The following is a 6,575-nucleotide window of genomic DNA, read 5'->3' on the forward strand; positions in this document are numbered from 1 at the left end:
TTGTCCAACAAAGCAGGTTTCAGCTGCTCTAATAAGTAGGTCCTGAGTTGTGTTACTGTCCAGTGTTTCTGGAATCTTATCAGGATTCTGAATATACCTGTGCAAATCAGTAGCAGTAAGACCAAAAAAGGTGTCTAAGGCACTTCCAAATATAGTTATGACTAACAATTTGTTTGTTTCTGCAACTTTTAAGGAAAGTTTATATCTGTAACGGGCATTTTCAGCTTCACCAGTAGAGCCACATTTTGGACAATTATACCTTTTGGGAAGTAAGATTATCCGAGAGAAGCACTTCTGACATGATGGATAAATAAAACTTGAATTCTGGAGACCAAGCACTGAGGCAAAAAGAAATTTTCTTCTTCTATTCATACGTTCACACTAAGACCTGCAAGACAAAATAGATCAGGAAGGAGACCCCCGACCCAATACATTTTTCACGTCTAGTCATTTTAACAAATTCAGGCACCTTCCACTTAATGTGACTAAACAGTTCCTAACCTGTTAAACATTTGGCATGAAAATGCTAACCACATCAGTTTTCTGCAATGTAACTAACACAATAAAATGTACCTGAAACCTAATAAAATGTATACATGTATGGAATAAACTTATATGAAAGTATGTCAAATGTGTAAAGCATCACTTTCTAGTCACTAAATGATATGCTGGCTAAGAAATAATTACCTGTACTTTTGAGTGTTGTAACTTTTTCCATTGTAATTGCTTGTTCTCACTTGCTTTGCTGCCTTTATGATTTTCTTCAACAGTTTCTCAACTTTTTGGAGCTTATTATATAACACTAAGCAAAATCAAGGAATAAACATGTGACACTGAAAATGTATTCAGAACAAGAATACCATAACATACTAAATATTACCCTGTGAACTTTAGTACCAACAACATTTAAGACACGTATTGATACTTGATTACCTCTCAAAACATTTACACATCTGACAGCTCACTAAATCTATTTAAAGTGTACCTTAAGACTTCCTTAAGCTTAACTCATGGTATTCTTTTAAAAATTGTTTTGGAGTCAGCAGATGGTATACTGTTGCCTTGCTGAATTCCCACATATCCAACTGCGGTTAGAGTCCTGGACCTATTGGTTTCAAAAATCACTCCAAGTGGGTATGCATACATGCCCAAGGTCCCACAAGGAAAATGGAAGAGAAGGGATTGCAGTGTAGCCATCCCCTCTGGGGATGATAGACTATCTCTGTCTCTCTCTCTAGCAAGTGCCTGTACCCTGAGGCAAAAACCTATAATAAATAAATAAATAAATAAATAAATAAATAAATAAATAAATGTTTTAAAGGCCAGCAGATGGCATGGCAGTTAAGAAGGCTGTATCTTGGGAGTAGTTGGCATAATGGCTATGTTGCTGGACTCCCATGTAGTCAACCGCAGTTTGAGTCCCGGACCTGGTGGCTTAAACTCACACCAGGTGCGTGTGTGTGCATGCCCAAGATCCCAAGAGGAGCATAGAGGAGAAGAGATCATGGAGTGCCATCCCCCAGGGCAGTGATTTCTTGATTTTTATCTCTCTCTCTCTTTCTGGCGAGTGCATGTGCCCTATAGCAAAAATCTCTCTCTCAAAAAATAAAAAAATAAAAAATAACAATAGAAAAGAATAAAGAAATTTGGAGGCTTATGTTGAGAGAGGTACCAGGAGGACCAGCAGTTGGCATAATGGCTATGTTGCTGAACTCCCATGTGGTTGACCACAGTTCGAGTCCCAGACCCAGTGGCTTAAACTCACACTGGGCGCATGTGCGTGCGTGCCCAAGATCCCGAGAGGAGAATGGAAGAGAAGGGACTGTGGTGTGGCCATCCCCCGTGTGTGGGGGGGGATTTCTTGCTTTCTGTCTCTGCCTGTCTTTCTGGTGAGTGCATGTGCCCTATAGCAAAAAAACTCTCAAGAAAACAAAACAAAACAAAAAAACAAAAAAAAAAAAAAGAAGAAGAAGAAGAAGGCTGTATCCTGCATAGTCGACTGCATTGTTTAAGTCCCAGACCCAGTGGCCTGAAAAACACACTGTGGGCGTGTGTGCACACCCAAAATCCCAGGAGAAGAATAGAGAAGGGATTGTGGCATGGACTTTACCCAAGGGGGTGATTTCTCTCTCTCTGCACACACATAGCAAACTAAAAAATGTTTTAAATTGGGCTGGGCCTGTTGCCTAATAATTAGGGGAGCTAGATCTCACATAGCTAACCATGGATTTGAATCCTGGTCCCAGAAGCTTAAAAACATGCTGGACACATGTGCATGTGTGCTCAAAATCCCAACATGATGGAGAAGTGTGGAGAAGGGATTGTGGAATGACCACACCCCACAGGGGGATCCTCTCTCCTTCTGACTCCACGATGAGTGCGTGTAGATTCTCATAATTAAAAAACATTTTAAAGGGTTTTGGAAATGCAATATTTTCCCAGGTGAACATAGTGAAAAATACATCAAATTGAGAGAGAGAAATGTTCTATAAAGTTAGTGTATTAAAAATCAGAAGCTGGGACCAGCAGATGGTGTAATGGTTACATCTCTGGACTCCCAAGTAGTTGACTGCAGTCTAAATCCTGGACCCAGCTACTTGAAACTCATGCAGTTACATGTGCGTGCATGCCTAAAATCTCAAGAAGAGAATGGAGGAGAAGGAATTTCAGTGTGGCGATCCCCATGAGGTGATTTCTCACTTTCTATATCTCTGACTCTCTCTGCCTCTCTGGCAAGTGTGTCACGCATCCTATAGCAGAAATATCTTGAAAAAACAAAACAAAAAGAACAGAGGCCAGTTGGCGGTATAGCAGTAATGCAGTTGTCTTCGATGTTGGACTCATGGGAAAGACCTGGGTTTAAGCGATGAGGTTCTTCTGTACAGGGTGGGCACAGTATGTGCCTGTGATCCAGCTGGCTGGGTATGGCCTATGGTTTGAAGACTCCATTGGCGCATGTATCGCTCATGAAATAGATAAACTTAACAAAACAAAGTGCAGGCCCATCTGCAGTGGTGCACATGCGAGGGTGTGCCGCCAGTGGCTTAAGCCACACAGAAGGCCTGTATTTGGTTCTCAGCTCAACCTAAATGGGCCTGGGATGGTGGTATACACCGATGGATCTAGCTGATTAGGTGGATGTGGAGGGAAAAATAGTAGCATGTTGAGACTTGGATAAAACTACGTCTCTTGGCGCAGCTCACTCTTTCTGAGTCTGGCTGAGCAGAAGGCACCATTGTGGGGAGTCGACATCCACTACAATAAGGACTGAAATGTTCGACACAAGGAGCCCAAGAGCCAGGTCATCTACCTGAAGCTGCTGGTCAAGCTGTACCAGTCTCTAGCCAGATGAACTAGAGGTTGTCCTGAAGAGGTTGTTCATGAGTTGTCCCAACCTGCCACTCTGTCCATTTCCAGGATGATCTGCAAGATGAAGCTTCCTGGCCAGGAAAACACAAAATGGCTATGGTTGTGGGGATCATCACAAATGATGTGGGGACCAGCAGTTAGCGTAACGGCTATGTTGCTGGACTCCCGTGTAGTCGACTGCGGTTCGTGTTCCGGACCCGGTGGCTTAAAACTCACACCAGGCACGTGTGCATGCGTGCTCAAGATCCTGAGAGGAGAAGGGATTGTGGCGTGGCCATCCCCCCTGGGGGATGATTTCTCGCTTTCTGTCTCTCTGTCTCTCTCTGTCTGTCTGGTGAGCGCACACGCCCTATAGCAAAAACCTCTCCAAAAAAAAGTAATGTGTGAGTTCAGGAGGTGCCCAAACTGAAAGTGTGCATACTGCATGTGACCACCCAGTCCACAGCCTCATCCTCAAGGCCAGGAGCAAAATCCTCATCTTCGATCAGCTGGCCCTGGGCTCCCACAAAGGCTGTGGCACTGTCCTGCTTTCTGATCTTCACAAGGGCCCTGAGATGTACCAGCATTTCATCAGGGGCCCCAGAACTCCCACACAGCCACACCAAATGCTAAGTCTGCTCCAAGGGCCAGAAATTTGAGTGTGCCAGAGGCCGATGTGCCAACTTAGGCTACAAAAGCTAACCCTGAGGAACCAGCAGATGGTGTAATGGTTATGCTGCTGGGTTTCCACATGGCTGACCAGTCTGAGTCCCAGATCTGGTTTCTTGAAACTCATACTGGGAGCATGAGTGTAAGTGCCCAAAAATCTCAAGAGGAGAATGGAAGAAAAGAGATTGTGGTGTGGCCATTCTCCTGGTGATTTCTCGCTTTCTGTCTTTGTATCTTTCTCTGTATCTTTGGCACACTCACACAACCTATAGCAAACATCTCTCTTTAAAAAAAAAAATTAGGACCAGCAGTTGACGTAATGGCTGTGTCACTGGACTCCCATGTAATCAACTGCAGTTCGAGTCCTGGACCCGGTGTCTTAAACTCAAGCCCGGGAGCATGTGCGTGCATGCCTAAGATCCTGAGAGGAGAATGGAGGAGAAGGGATTGTGGCATGGCCATCCCCTCTGGGAGGTGATTTCTCGCTTTCTGTCTCTCTGTCTCTGTGTCTTTCTGGCAAGTGCATGCGCCCTATAGAAAAACCTCTCCAATAAATAAATAAATAAATAAAAATGTTCTATCTCTCTCATTAAATAAATAAACTTAAAAAAAGATTAACCCTGGATCCTGGCCTATGATTGAAAAGCGTTTGGATTCTGGAAAACAAAAAAACACAAAAACAAAACAACAAAAAAACTACGTCTCTTCCTCCTACACTTACTCATATGTTCTCATATAACAGAAATAACACAGCATGCATTATAAGAACTGAAAATATAAGCTTTTCCTTCATTATTAACTATTTATTTATTTATTTGTCCATGAGCTCACTGGAAAAAGAAGAGGCACAGAGAGAAGGAAAGTGAAAAATTACACCCTCCTCTCCTCCCACCCCAGGGGACATGGCCAAACCAGTCCCTTCTCCTATCTCCTCATGGAATTTTGGGTGCACACACACATGCATCCAGAGTGTTTTTCAGGCTGCTGGGTCTGTGAGTCTAACTGCAGATCCATCTATGTGAGATTCAGCTACTTTAACTCCACGCCACCTGCCAGTCAAACATATATATATATATATATATATATTTATATTTCTTTTTATTGTTTGTTTTGTTTTTAATTTGGCAGAGGCATGTATGCTTGCTGGGGAGAGAGGAAGAGATAAAGAGAGAAAGCATTCCCAATGGGACATGGCCACACTACAATCCCTTTTCCTTTTCATTCTCCTTTTCTAATTTTGGGCATATGTGCACACATGTGCCTGGAGTATTTCTCAAGCCACTGAGTCTGGGACTTGAATGTGTAGTTGGCCATGTGAGATCTAGCTGTACCAACCATCAGGCCACAGGCTGGTTCTTGATTTCTTTTTTGGCCATAGGGTGCATGTCCTGTCAGAGAGACAGAGGGAAAGTGAGAAATCACCCTGCGAGATGCCACACTGCAGTCCCTTCTCCATTCTTCTCTTGCAATTTTGGACATACATGCAGGCATGCATGCACACACATATGGTTGGCATGACTTTCAAGCTGCCAGGTCTAGGATTCAAACTGCTGTCAGTCACATGAAAGGCCAGTGCCTTAACCACCATGCCACCTGTTGGCCCCTTGATTTTGTTTTTTTTTTTTTTTTAAGAATTATTTATTTAATTTTCTTATTTCTTATTATTATTCAATTTTACCAGAGAGAGAAAGAGAGGAAGTGAGAAAGCCAGCCTCCAAGTCTGGGACTCAAACCATGGCTGACCATGTGGGAGTCCAGTACCTCAACCACCACATATCTGCTGGCTCCTGATTTTGCATCTTTTTTTTTTTAAAAGAATTATTTTATTTAACTTTATTTATTTTATTTGCTTATTTATTTTAATTTGACCGGAGAGAGAGTGAGAAAGCAAGCCACCAGGTCTAGGACTTGAACTGTGGTTGCCCATGTGGGAGTCCAGTGCCCTTAACCACCACACTACCTGCCTGCCCCTAAAAAACATTTGAATAGAGCCACTGCCCATGTGGAGACCATCTGGAGAGGCACAATGGATACAACTGACCCTGCCCTCTAATGCCATACTTCTGTCAGAGCCATTGGGTCCTCGGATATGAATTGCAGATGATGGTGGTTATGGCTGGTCATGGTGGTGCGAGCTGTCAGCACCAAGCACGTCAGCACTGAAGTCACAGTGGACACAACTACATGGGAGTTCAGTGACATAGCCATTATGCTAACTGCTGGTCCCCCAATTTTGCATTTTTTAAAAAAAAATTTGGAGGGATTTTTGGCTATAGGGTGCATGCCCTTACCAGACAGAGAGAGACAGAAAGTGATGTCATTCCCCCAGGGAGAATGACCATGCCACAATCCCTTCTCCTCCACTCTCTTCTTGGGATTTTAGGCACACATACACATGTGCCTGGTGTGAGTCTCACGCCTCCAGGTCCCCTGGACTTGAACTGTGGTCAGCCATATGGGAGTCCAGTGACACAACTATTACACCAAATGCTGGTCCCTAATTTTGCTTTTTTAAATCTTTTAAGAAATAATTATATATATATATATATATATATATA

At 43.2% G+C, this 6,575-nt stretch overlaps 1 long non-coding RNA gene across 1 annotated transcript; it reads right to left on the minus strand.

Moving 5' to 3' along the window:
* Positions 1-6: 6 nt before the first annotated feature.
* Positions 7-3,387, minus strand: LOC106733670 (uncharacterized). The gene is made up of 3 exons (XR_001369615.2): positions 3,311-3,387; positions 688-802; positions 7-388 (listed from the first exon to the last, which is right to left on the minus strand). It is a non-coding gene; the product is annotated as an uncharacterized LOC106733670 (long non-coding RNA).
* Positions 3,388-6,575: the final 3,188 nt, after the last annotated feature.

The sequence above is a fragment of the Tupaia chinensis genome, unplaced genomic scaffold (genome assembly GCF_000334495.1).
Source record: "Tupaia chinensis unplaced genomic scaffold, TupChi_1.0 Scaffold144336_1, whole genome shotgun sequence".
Lineage (NCBI taxonomy): Eukaryota > Metazoa > Chordata > Mammalia > Scandentia > Tupaiidae > Tupaia > Tupaia belangeri.